This window comes from Mytilus californianus, unplaced genomic scaffold, assembly GCF_021869535.1.
Source record: "Mytilus californianus isolate M0D057914Y unplaced genomic scaffold, xbMytCali1.0.p SCAF_9, whole genome shotgun sequence".
Taxonomy (NCBI): Eukaryota; Metazoa; Mollusca; class Bivalvia; order Mytilida; family Mytilidae; genus Mytilus; species Mytilus californianus.
The window spans coordinates 81,428,889-81,442,918 of NW_026262745.1; the positions used below are offsets into that span (position 1 = coordinate 81,428,889).

The 14,030-nt window shown below is 33.6% G+C and overlaps 1 protein-coding gene and 2 long non-coding RNA genes across 5 annotated transcripts in view; 1 reads left to right on the plus strand and 2 right to left on the minus strand.

Annotated features, from left to right (window-relative positions):
- Positions 1–12,194, minus strand: part of LOC127716520 (uncharacterized) — a 157,635-nt gene extending 145,441 nt beyond the window's left edge. For both annotated transcript variants that reach the window (XR_007988971.1, XR_007988970.1), the window contains exon 1: positions 10,113–12,194. This is a non-coding gene — a long non-coding RNA (uncharacterized LOC127716520). The remainder of the gene's footprint in view (positions 1–10,112) is intronic.
- Positions 1–14,030, plus strand: part of LOC127716465 (protein furry homolog) — a 631,222-nt gene that overhangs the window by 436,246 nt on the left and 180,946 nt on the right. The gene's annotated exons all lie outside the window — the stretch shown is intronic.
- The window catches only part of LOC127716526 (uncharacterized), a 331,247-nt gene that overhangs the window by 221,318 nt on the left and 95,899 nt on the right, over positions 1–14,030 (minus strand). The gene's annotated exons all lie outside the window — the stretch shown is intronic.

Sequence of the window (14,030 nt, forward strand, 5' to 3'; positions counted from 1 at the left end):
GTGTAAGTGTACAGATCTTTATGAAATTGTACTACAAGGTTCCATATCACAAAGGGAAAGCTGCGTTTGGGGGTAATTGCCCTAAACGTTTAGGAATTTAGGGCCAAAAAGGGGCCTAAAAACAAGCATTTTTCTAGTTTCCAGACTATAACTTGTGTTCAAGTGTATGGATCTCTCTGAAATTGTACTGCAAGGTACCATACCACAAAGGGAAGGCTGGGATTGAGTTTGGGGGTGATGAATCATAAGGGGGTTCAAAAAATTTGGGGGAGGGATTTTTTTTTTTCTTTATAATTTTGCATTTTAAATCAGTTATTTCTGATTTATATATAAAAGCAAATAATAATGATATGGTTTGAATAGGTAAATTAAAAATTTTTAAGTTCTTAGACCACATTCATTCTGTGTCAGAAACCTATGCTGTGTCAAATATTTTATCAGAATCCAAATTCAGTGCTGTATCAAGCTTGAATGTTGTGTCCATACTTGCCCCATCTGTTCAGGGTTTGACCTCTGCGGTCGTATCAAGCTGCGCCCAGCGGAGCATTTTATTATAATCATCTTTCAGAGTAATGAATTTCAGTTGGATAATTGTAATACTGTATCATAAGGCTGTGTTTGTTTAGATTTAGGTTGTTGTTATCATTTTAATTGCATTTGCTTTTGTTCCTGTTATCCTATGTATTTATACCCACTCTTATAGGTATAATACCACCAAATCATAGTACGTCACATCCTGTTTCATACGAAAAAGGGTTGAAAAAAATATTCCCTTGAATTTGACAGTTGTATGAAATTAATCATACATTTCATTGCAGTAAAACATTTCTGAGTCATAAAGATATATCTTGGGTGTTTCAAAGCACCATTCTTTTTATGCCCCCGCCATAGCGGTGGGGGCATTAAGTTTTACCCTTGTCTGTCTGTACGTACGTACACCCCAAAATTGGTTTCTGTTCTCTAACTTGAGTTTGCCTCAACCAAATGTTATGAAACTTATACACAATGCTTATTACCACAAAACACAGATCAAGTTTGAATTTTGGTGGCATCACTATAAACGTTCTAGAGTTATGCCCCTTTATAAATGGAAAAATTGCAAAATTTTTAGTTTCCTTTCTCTAACTTAAGTTTGCCTCAACCAAATGTTATGAAACTTATACACAATGCTTATTACCACAAAACACAGATCCAGTTTGAATTTTTGTGGCATCACTTTAACTGTTCTAGAGTTATACCCCTTTAGAAACGGAAAAATTGCAAAATTTTTAGTTTCCTTTCTCTAACTTAAGATTGCCTCAACCAAATGTTATGAAACTTATACACAATGCTTATTACCACAAAACATAGATCAAGTTTGAATTTTGGTGGCGTCACTTCAACCGTTCTAGAGTTATGCTCCTTTATCAATGGAAAAATTGCTAAATTCTTCTAAATATCAATTATTTTTAAAATTGGAGTTATCTTCCTTTGTCCATGATTATAGTTGAATCAACTACAATCAATGCTTTATACAATGCAATGTTTAATTTTGACTTCCACTGATAAAACACGGATCAAGTTGAATTTGGGTAGTGTCACTTGAATCATTATTGAGTTATGCCCCTTTATAAATCGAAAGATTGCAAAATTTTTAGTTTCCATTCTGTAACTTAAGTTTGCCCCAACTAAACATTATGAAACCTATACACAATATTCATTACCACAAAACTAAGATCAAGTACAAATTTTTTGTTTCAGTTTTCTAACTTTAGTTTGCCTCAACCAAATGTTATGAAACTTATACACAATGCTTATTAGTACATAATACAGATTAAGTACGAAATTTAGTGGCGACACTTTTACCATTCTTGAGTTATGTCCATTTATAAACATAAAAATTGCTGAATTTTTCGTTTCCGTTCTCTGTTTAGTTTGTCTCTATCAAATGTTATAAAACTTATACACAACCCTTATAGAGTTATGCGTGTTTACAAATAGAAAAATTGCTGAATTTTTAGTTTCTGTTCTCACTTAAGTTAGCCCCAACCAAATGTTATGAGACTTACACACAATGCTTATTACCACAAAACTCAGATCAAGTTCAAATTTGGGTAGCGTCCCTTTTACCGTTCTTCAGTTATGTCCCTTTATAACTATATGATATGCAAGCGGTGGCATCATCTGTGTCCACATGTGGACACTATCCATATTTATTTATTTTTTTTATTCTTTTTTTTTTTAAGTCGTCTTGAAGAGCCTGCTATACTGCCGATTACGCCCTGACTCCATTTCTGAGTCACTAACCTGGGTAACTCTTGCAGTGTAGTTGGTCTTCTTAACGATCTTTTCTTTAGTACTGCTGGTATTTTTGTAGAAGTTGTTTAATTACTACCGGTTACGACCTGACTCTATTTCTGAGTCACTAATTGGTAACTCTTGCAGTATAGTTTAGTTATTTTAGAGGAGCTTATTTATATTACCTTTTTATACTACCGCAAAAAAATTTGTTGGGATCGTATAATGGTATGATGTTGTCTTCGTCGTCTACATCTTCGTCCGAAGACACATTTGGTTTCCGGACAATAACTTTAGTTTAAATGAATGGATCTCTATGAAATATTTTAAGACGGTTTAATACCACAAAAGGAAAGTTGGGAATGATTTTGGGGATGATGGTCCCAACCGTTTAGGAATTAGGGGCCCAAAAGGGGCCCAAAACAAGCATTTTTCTAGTTTCAGGATAATTAATTGTGTATAAGTATTTTGATTGCTCTGAAATTGTACCACAATGTTTAATACCACAAGTAGAAGGTTGGGATTTATTTAAGGGGTTATGGGGCCAACAGTGTAGGAATTAAGGGCCAAAAAGGGGCCAAAAACAAGCATTTTTCTAGTTTCCAGACAATATCTTGTGTTTAAGTATATGGATCTCTTTGAAATTGTACTACAAGGTTCCATACTACAAAGGAAAGGCTGGGATTGACTTTTTCAGTTATTGCTCCAAGGGGGGGATTTTTTTTTTCCAATTTTTTTAAGGGATTCATATTTTTTTTTCAAAATTTTTCAAATTTCGAATTTTTGAAAAGTTTCAATTGCACAGTATTGCACAATAGATTGGTAAGATCTTTGACCACATTTTTTAGCTCACCTGGCCCAAATGGCCAAGTGAGCTTTTCTCATCACTTGGCGTCTGTCGTCCGCCGTCGTCCGTCGTCGTCTGTCGTCGTTAACTTTTACAAAAATCTTCTCCTCTGAAACTACTGGGCCAAATTTGACCAAACTTTGCCACAATCATCATTGGGGTATCTAGTTTAAAAAATTTGTCCGGTGACCCGGCCAACCAACCAAGATGGCCGCCATGGCTAAAAATAGAACATAGGGGTAAAATGTAGAATTTGGCTTATATCTCTGAAACCAAAGCATTTAGAGCAAATCTGACATGGGGTAAAATTGTTTATTAGGTCAAGATCTATCTGCCCTGAAATTTTCAGATGAATCGGACAACCCGTTGTTGGGTTGCTGCCCCTGAATTGGTAATTTTAAGGAAATTTTGCCGTTTTTGGTTATTATCTTGAATATTATTATAGATAGAGATAAACTGTAAACAGCAATAATGTTCAGCAAAGTAAGATCTACAAATAAGTCAACTTGACCAAAATGGGCAGTTGACCCCTTAAGGAGTTATTGCCCTTTATAGTCAGTTTTTAACCATTTTTCGTAAATTTTTGTAATCCTTTACAAAAATCTTCTCCTCTGAAACTACTAAGACAAATTTAACCAAACTTGTCCCCAATCGTCATTAGGGTATCTAGTTTAAAAAATGTGTCCGATGACCCCGCCCGCGAACCAAGATGGCCGACATGGCTAAAAAATAATACATAGGGTAAAATGCAGTTTTTATACGACCGCAAAAAAATTTTGTGGTCGTATATTGGTATGACGTTGGCGTCGTCGTCGTCCGGCGTCGTCGTCGTCCGGCGTCGTCGTCGTCCGAATACATATTGGTTTTCGCACTCTAACTTTAGTTTAAGTGAATGGATCTTTTTGAAATTTGACCATAAGGTTAAATACCACAAAAGGAAGGTTGGGATCGATTTTGGGGGTTATGGTACCAACAGTTAAGGAATTAGGGGCCAAAAAGGGGCCAAAAAGGAGCATTTTCTAGTTTCCAGACAATAACTGTGGAAAGGTGTATGGATCTCTCTGAAATTATACTACAAGTTTCCATACCACAAAGGGATGGTTAGGATTTGCTTTGGGGGGTTATGGCTCAAACCGTTTAGGAATTAGGGGCAAAAAAGGGGGAAAAACAAGGTTGTCCTGGTTAATGGACAAATACTTTAGTACAAAACATAATTTAAAGCAGTGTAAGGGAGATAAATCAAATACATCATTGAAATTATCTCCCTTACACTGCTTTTAAATTATGTATAAAGTAATGGTTAATGAACAATAAAGATAATCTAAAACAGTGTAAGGGAGGTAATCCAAATACAACGTTTTGGTTACTTCCCTTACACTGCTTTTAAATTATGTTTAAAGAAATGCATATTTATAAAGGAAGACCAGTAAAAATATCTGCAAATGTTTTCATCTTTTTTTTTTACAAAAAAATCCATATGAAAGATTTGACACTATATTTTTATTAATTCTATTATAAAATAGATTAAGTTAGCACTATGGTAAATTTAAATGGGTAATTATGGTTGCCAACTCCATTGGAAATTTGAATTGAGATTATGACCATATCTTGAGGGAAAGAATTTTTTTGGGGGAAAAAGGGGGGGGGGGATAAAAAGAAATTGTGGGGGGCCAATTTTTTCTCATTTCAGATTTCAGAAATTAAAAAGAATTATTCTTCAAATATTATTTTTTTTTCAAATTTCAAATATTGAAAAATTTCAAGAAGTAATCTTTAATTGCACAGTATGGCGCATTAGATTTGTAAAATCTTTGATCACATTTATTTATTTGTTATGCCGAATCTAACAGTGTATTTAGATTTTTAATTTTGGGTCCAGTTTTCAAATTGGTCTACATTAATGTCCAAAGGGTCCAAAATTAAACTTTGTTTGATTTTAGCAAAAATTGAATATATGAGGTTCTTTGATATGCTGAATCTAAACATGTATTTAGATTTTTGATTTTTGGCCCAGTTTTCAAGTTGGTCCAAATTGGGGTCCAAAATTAAACTTTGTTTGATTTCAACAAAAATTGAATATATGGGGTTCTTTGATATGCTGAATCTAACCATGTATTTAGATTTTTTATTTGTGGACCCCGTTATCTAATTGGTTCATATTGAGGTCAAAAGGGTCCAAAATTAAACTTTGTTTGATTTCATCTAAAATTGAATTATTGGGGTTCTTTGATATTCCAAATCTAAACGTGTATTTAGGTTTTTAATTTTGGGTCCTGTTTTTTAAATTGGTCTACATTGAGGTCCAAAGGGTCCAAATTAAACTTAGTTTGATTTTAACAAAAATTGAATTCTTGGGGTTCTTTGATTTGCTGAATCTAAACATGTGTTTAGATTTTTGATTATGGGCCCAGTTTTCAAGTTGGTCCAAGATAGGGTCCAGTATTTAAACTTTGTTTGATTTCAACAAAAATTGAATATATGGGGTTCTTTGATATGCTGAATCTAAACATGTATTTAGATTTTTGATTATGGGCCCAGTTTTCAAGTTGGTCCAAATTGGGGACCAAAATTAAACTTTGTCTGATTTCAACAAAAATTGAATATATGAGGTTCTTTGATATGCTGAATCTAACCATGTATTTAGATTTTTTATTTGTAGGCCCCGCTATCAAATTGGTTCATATTGAGGTCAAAAGGGTCCAAAATTAAACTTTGTTTGATTTCATCGAAAATTGAATTATTGGGGTTCTGTGATATGCCAAATCTAACCGTGTTTTTAGATTTTGAATTTGGGTCCCGTTTTTTAAATTGGTCTTCATTGAGGTCCAAAGGGTCCAAAATTAAACTTAGTTTGATTTTAACAAAAATTGAATTCTTGGGGTTCTTTGATATGCTGAATCTAAACATGTGTTTAGATTTTTGATTATGGGCCCAGTTTTCAAGTTGGTCCAAGTTGGGGTCCAAAATTATACTTTTTTTTATTTCAACAAAAATTGAATATATGGGGTTCTTTGATATGCTGAATCTAACCATGAACTTAGATTTTTTATTTGTGGGCCCCGCTATCAAATTGGTTCATATTGAGGTCAAAAGGGTCCAAAATTAAACTTTGTTTGATTTCATCAAAAATTGAATTATTGGGGTTTTTTGATATTCCAAACTAACCGTGTATTTAGATTTTTAATTTCAAGTCCCGTTTTTTAAATTGGTCTACATTAAGGTCCAAAGGGTCCAAAATTAAACTTAGTTTGATTTTAGCAAAAATTGAATTCTTGGGGTTCTTTGATATGCTGAATCTAAACATGTGTTTAGATTTTTGATTATGGGCCCAGTTTTCAAGTTTGTCCAAGTTGGGGTCCAAAATTAAACTTTGTTTGATTTTAACAAAAATTGAATATATGTAGTTCTTTGATATGCTGAATCTAACCATGTATTTTGATTTCGGACATTGGACCATAATAGGTAAATTAAAAAAATTCAAGTTCTTAGACCACATTCTTTCTGTGTCAGAAACCTATGCTGTGTCAAATATTTAATAACAATCCAAATTCAGAGCTGTATCAAGCTTGAATGTTGTGTCCATACTTGCCCCAACTGTTCAGGGTTCGACCTCTGCGGTCGTATCAAGCTGCGCCCCAGCGAAGCATTTTATTGGCTCATATCTCTGAAACCAAAGCATTAAGAGCAAATCTGATGGGGATAAAATTGTTCATTAGGTCAAGATCTATTTGCCTTCAAATTTTCAGACCAATCAGGCAACAGGTTGTTGGGTTGCTGCCCCTGAATTGGTCATTTTAAGAAAATTTTGCCGTTTTTGGTTATTATCTTGAATATTATTATAGATAGAGATAAACTGTAAACAGCAATAATGTACAGCAAAGTTAGATCTACAAATAAGTCAACATGACCAAAATTATCAATTGACCCCTTAAGGAGTTATTGCCCTTTATAGTCAATTTTTTACAATTTTCGTAAATTTTGTAAATTTTTGTAAATTTTTACAATATATTTTCCACTGTAACTACCGGGCCAAGTTCATTATAGAGAGAGATAATAGTAAGGAGAAAGAATGTTCAGTAAAGTAAGATCTACAAACACATCACCATCACCAAAACACAATTTTGTCATGAATCCATCTGTGTCCTTTGTTTAATATGCACTTAGACCAAGGTGAGCGACACAGGCTCTTTAGAGCCTCTAGTTTTGTGTCAGAAACCTATATTATGTCCAAAATTTGATCACAATCCAAATTCAGACAGTATCAAGTTTGAATATTGTGTCCAAATTTGCCCCAACTGTTCCGGATTCGACCTCTGCGGTCGTATCAGGCTGCGCTCAGCGAAGCAATTTATTTGTTACTTATATAAATTTATGCTGTTATATATTGAACTTAGCAGACCAGACATATTGTTGTTTGTCTTTAGGAGGATCTAGTAATATTTTGGTATATATATTATGAGACTTACACACAATGCTTATTACCACAAAACTCAGATCAATTTCAAATTTGGGTAGCGTCACTTTTACCGTTCTTCAGTTATGTCCCTTTATAATTATATGATATGCAAGCGGGGGCATCATCTGTGTCCACATGTGGACACTATCCACATTTAATTTATTTTGTGTTTCTATAAAATATTTTGGAAACTTGAGGTTACATGGTTACTAAAGCTTGTAAACAGGAAGAAAAGGGCTGAAATTTGATTGGTTAACTTCCAGTGATGGTTATTATCTTATATGCAATGAAATGTTATGTGAAATTTTGTATGTAGAACTGGACAGGATAAAACTTTACTCATGCCAAGTATTTCTTTGTTTGAAACAAAAATAAATTCTGCACAATTTTTTGAAAAGTGCCAATTTAACAAATACTAATAAGGGAAAAACAATGGTGGTATTACTCCTTATAGAAGGGGCTATATTGCCTCATTTTTAGCTCACCTGGCCAAGTGAGCTTTTCTCATCACTTGGCGTCCGTCGTCTGTCTGTAACTTTTACAAAAATCTTCTCCTCTGAAACTACTGGGCCAAATTTAACCAAACTTGGCCACAATCATCATTGGGGTATCTAGTTTAAAAAATGTGTCCGATGACCCGGACTGCCAAACAAGATGGCCGCCATGGCTAAAAATAGAACAAAGGGTGAAAATGTAGATTTTGGCTTATATCTCTGAAACCAAAGCATTAAGAGCAAATCTGACATGGGATAAAATTGTTCATAAGGTCAAGATCTATCTGCCCTGAAATTTTCAGACAAATCAGACAACCCGTTGTTGGGTTGCTGCCCCTGAATTGGTAATTTTAAGGAAGTTTTGCAGTTTTTATTAGACCGCAAAAAAATTTTTGCAGTCGTATATTGGTATGACGTTGGCGTGGTCGTTGTCATCGTCGTCATCCGAAGACACATTGGTTTTCGCACAATAACTTTAGTTTAAGTGAATGGGTCTCTATGAAATTTTCAAGTTTCAATACCACAAAAGGAAGGTTGGGATTGATTTTGGGGGTTATGGTACCAACAGTTAAGGAATAAGGGGCCAAAAATAAGTATTTTTGTAACTTCCAGACAATAACTTGTGTGTTAGTGTATGGATCTCTCTGACATTGAACCACAAGGTTCCATATCACAAACGGAATGCTGGGATTGATTTTGGGGGTAATTGCCTCACAATTTTAGGAATTAGGGGCCAAAAAAGGTGCAAAAAACAAGCATTTTTCTAGTTTCATGACAATAACTTGTGTGTAAGTGTATGGATCTTTCTAAAATTGTACTACAAGGTTCCATATCACAAAGGGAAAGCTGGAATTGAGTTTGGGGGTAATTGCCCAAACCGTTTAGGAATAAGGGGCCAAAAATAAGCATTTTTCTAGTTTCCAGACAATAACTTGTGTTCAAGTGTATGGATCTCTGAAATTGTACTGCAAGGTACCATACCACAAAGGGAAGGCTGGGATGGATTTTGGGGGTAATTGCTTCAAAATTTTAGGAATTAGGGGCCAAAAAGGGGCAAAAAACAAGCATTTTTCTAGTTTCAGGTCAATAACTTGTGTGTAAGTGTATGGATCTTTATGAAATTGTACTACAAGGTTCCATATCACAAAGGGAAAGCTGGGTTTGAGTTTGGGGGTAATTGCCCTAAACATTTAGGAATTTTGGGCCAAATAAAGGCAACAGTAGTATACCGCTGTTCGAAATTCATAAATCGATTGAGAAAAAAACAAATCCGGGTTACAAAAAGGGGCCAAAAAACAAGCATTTTTCTAGTTTCCAGACAATAACTTGTGTTCAAGTGTATGGATCTCTCTGAAATTGTACTGCAAGGTACCATACCACAAAGGGAAGGCTGGGATTGAGTTTGGGGGTGATGAATCATAAGGGGGTTCAAAAAATTTGGGGGGGGGGGATTTTTTTTTTTCTATTCTTAGACTTTTATGATGTATTTAAATTGGTAATTATGGTTGCAAACTCCATTGGAAATTTGAATTGAGATTATGACCATATCTTGAGGGAAAGAATTTTTTGTTTGGAAAAGGGGGGAAGGTTAAAAAAAAATTTAGAGGGGGGAGGGGGGTAAAAAAGAAATTGTGGGGGCGATTTTTTTTTCATTTCAGATTTCAGAAATTTAAAAGAAAATTTCTTCAAATATTATTTCTTTTTGCCAAAAAAGGGGGAGGGGGTAAACATTTTTTTTTTTTTAGGGGGGGGGGGGGTCAATAGGCAACAGCACGGTGTATTCCCAAAGCAAAAAAAGGGGGGGTAAATTTTTTTTTGGGGGGGGGGGGGGGTCAATTTCGCAACAGCATAGTGTATTGCACAAAAGCAAAAAATTGAATATAAATACAAATCATATAACCAATTCTAACTTCTTTGACTACAGTTATTCGGTGTCAGAAACCTATTATGTGTCAAATATTTATTTACAATCCAAATTCAGACCTGTATCATGTGCGAATATTGTGTCCATTTTTGCCCCAAATGTTCAGGGTTGGACCTCTGCAGTCGTATCCAGCTGCGCTCAGCGAAGCATTTTATTGTTTATTATCTTGATTATTATTATAGATAGAGATAAACTGTAAACAGCAATAATGTAAAGCAAAGTAAGATCTACAAATAAGTCAACATGACCAAAATGGTCAATTGACCCTTTATGGAGTTATTCCCCTTTACCGTCAATTTTTAACAATTTTTTGTAAATTTTTGTAATCTTTTACAAAAATCTTCTCCTCTGAAACTACTGAGACAAATTTAACTAAACTTGGTCACAATCATCATTAGGGTATCTAGTTTAAAAAATGTGTCCGATGACCCGGCCCGCCAACCAAGATGGCCAACATGGCTAAAAATAGAACATAGGGGTAAAATGCAGATTTTGGCTGATATCTCTGAATCTAAAGTATTTAGAGCTAATCGGACATGGATAAAAATGTTCATCAGCTTAAGATCTATCTGCCCTGCAATTTTTAGACAAATCAGACAACTCATAGTTGGTTGCTGCCCCTGAATTGGTAATTTTAAGGAAATTTTGCAGTTTTTATACGCCTGTCAAATTTTTGACGGGACGTATTATGGTATACAAATGTCCGGCGTCCGTCCGTCTGTCTGTCCGTCTGTCTGTCCGTCCGTCTGTCTGTCTGTCTGTCTGTCTGTCTGTCCTGCGTAAACATGTCGCACTGTAACTTGAGAATGACTTATCCAAATTTCATGAAACTTAACATAGTTGTTTCTTATGATGGTCAAACGATCTGTATACTTTTTGGTGAAAATAAGATTAAAACTTTTTGAGTTACGGGACTTAGTAACTAAAACAGGTGTGTGTTTTTTTTCACATGTCGCGCCGTATCTCAAAAACAATTTATGATTATTGCTTAAAACTTTACACACTTCTTAGTTATATTAATCTTAAGATCTGTATACTTTTTGGTGATGATTCAAAATTTTATTTTAGAGATATTGAGTATTTTGTTAAAAAAGGGGGAGGGGTTTTTCACATGTCGCACCGTATCTCAAAAACAGTTTATGATTATTGCTTAAAACTTTATACACTTCTTAGTTATATTAACCTTAATATCTGTATACTTTTTGGTGATGATTCAAAATTTTATTTTGAGTTATTGAGTATTTTGTAAAAAAAGGGGGAGGGGTTTTTCACATGTCGCGCCGTATCTCAAAAACGATTTATGATTATTGCTTAAAATTTGACACACTTCTTAGTTATATTAATCTAAAGATCTGTATACTTTTTGGTTTTGATTCAAAATTTTATTTTTGAGATATTGATTTTTTAAATTTTTTTTTAAAGGGGGGGTTTTCACATGTCGCGCCCGTATCTCAAAAACGATTTATGATTATTGCTTAAAATTTTACACACTTCTTAGTTATATTAATCTAAAGATCTGTATACTTTTTGGTTTTGATTCAAAATTTTATTTTAGAGATATTGAGTTTTTTGTAAAAAAAAAGGGGGGTTTTCGCATGTCACGCCGTATGTCAGAAACTATTTATGCTTATTGCATCAAAATTCACACACAAGACGACGGGCGTAACATGCGCTCATGGCGCAGCTGTTTATTGGTTATTATCTTGAATATTATTTTAGATAGAGATAAACTGTAAACAGCAATAATGTTCAGCAAAGTAAGATCTACAAATAAGTCAACATGACCAAAATGGTCAATTGACCCCTTAAGGAGTTATTGTCCTTTATAGTCAATTTTTTAGATAAATAAACACTTTAAATCACAAAAATGATCAGCAAGGCAAGATCCATTAAAAAGTCAAATTTTGCCGATATAGATAGTAGACTGTCACTCTTCATAGGACTGATTGCCCTTAAATGAGGATTTTTTTTACCCTCTTTTGTGTTTTGAGCAAAAACAAAAGAAAATAGAGAGAAACTAATCAGACTAAAAGATCAGTAATACAAGATCAACAAAATAGAGAATTTAGTCATGAAGTCTATTCTCGTCTACAATGTTGGAGAGTGTCCTTTGTTTGATATATATGCACATAGACCAAGGTGAGCGACGCAGGCTCTTTAGAGCCTCCAGTTCTGTCTGTTAGTTCTTTATTCTGTTTTGGCTGTCTTGCCATGGTCATTTGTCCAACAAAATTTTTTTTTTAAAACAACTGAACAGATTGATTTCAAATTTAGTCAAAAGCTTGACAGTGATGAGTTGTAATGTGTGTGCACTTTTCAGATCCTTTGAATAAGGAGTTGGGGTATGCTTAGCACAACAACATGTGCATTCTTGTTCCTATTATATATAGTTAGTGTTTAACAGCTAAACCACCAGTTAAAAGTCTTATTTATGTTGGTTTTTTGTTTTAAGAAAAAACAATTGACACCGAATTAATTGAATTTTTTTTTCTTTTCTTTGGTAAATTGTAAGTTGTTTGTTATTCTGTAAAAACTAATTTTCTGAATGCTATATATATTTTTTTGATTAGGTGAACTGACTCCTTTCAAAACTTACCTTATATTGTCTATTAATAAACATATATTTAGATTTCTGATTTTGGGCCCAGTTTTCAAGTTGGTCCAAATCGGGATCCAAAATTAAACTGTGTTTGATTTCAACATAAATTGAAGATATATAGGGTTCTTTGAAATGTCGAATCTAAACCTGTATTTATTTTCATTATTAGTTAGATAATACCACATCGAGGTACAAAGGGTCCTAAATTAAACTTTTGTATAATCAAAAATTGAATTCTTGGGTTCTTTGATATGCTGATTTTAACAATGTTTGAGTGTTAAATCATATCTAATTTTAGAGAACTTAGTCATCACTGGTTGTTGTTATTATATTATTGATTATAATTTGAAAAATTACATCATATTAAATTTTATAGAACTTAGTCATCACTTCACTGGTTTATTGATTATAATCATATCTATATATCCAGTTTGAGTTATTTTCCTTTGCACAGAAAATATATGGATAAAATTAAATTGTGTTTCATTTCAACTTAAATTAGATATATATAGGGTTCTTTCAAATGCTGAATCTAAACCTGTATTTAATTATTAGATTTTTGGGCCCAGTTTTCAAGTTGGTCCAAATCAGGGTCCAAAATTAAACTTTGTTTGATTCACAAAAATTGAATTTATGTGGTTCCTTGAAATGCTGAATCTTACCATGTATTGAGAGATTTTGGATTGTGAGCTCCTTTATCAAATTGGTCCACATTGTGGTCCAAAGGGTCCTAAATTAAACTTTTGTTTGATTTCATCGAGTTCTTTGATATGCTGATTCTGACAATGTACTTAGATTTTGGATATTGGACCATAATAGGTAAATGTCCAATTTCAAATATTTCAGTTCTTTGACCACATTCATTTTGTGTCACAAACCTATGCTGTGTCAAATATTCAACCACAATCCAAATTCAGAGCAGTTTTAAGCTTAAATGTAGTGTCCATACTTGCTCAACTGTTCAGGGTTCGACCTCTGCAGGAAAATCCGGTTTGCTGTCACTCTGACAGCCTCTTGTTTAAGTTAAAAGAGGTTTGTAAATTTCTCCACAAAATAAAATTGATAAATAAAACAAGTGGATATATGTACATATTATTAAACAGCTCATTATAAACTTCTGATAAGCTTTTATTTCACAGTTACCTAACATGCTATAATAAGTTTTGAGAAGAGAACTTCATGTACAGAGGTATTCCTTGTGTCCATGCAATAGGTGATATTATGCATTACCTGATTTCATCTTATCTGCTTTGTAACAATGTAACATACATAGAATTGTTATTGTAATTATCTAAGCTTTTGGAATGGACAGAAAAGGTTTAAATTGACAGGTTAAAGCATAGATTTATAATTGCTATCCCATGTTTAACAATGTTTAACCATTTTAAAGCAAATTGTAATCAAAATGAAATAGCTTTTGCTTCCCATCCTTG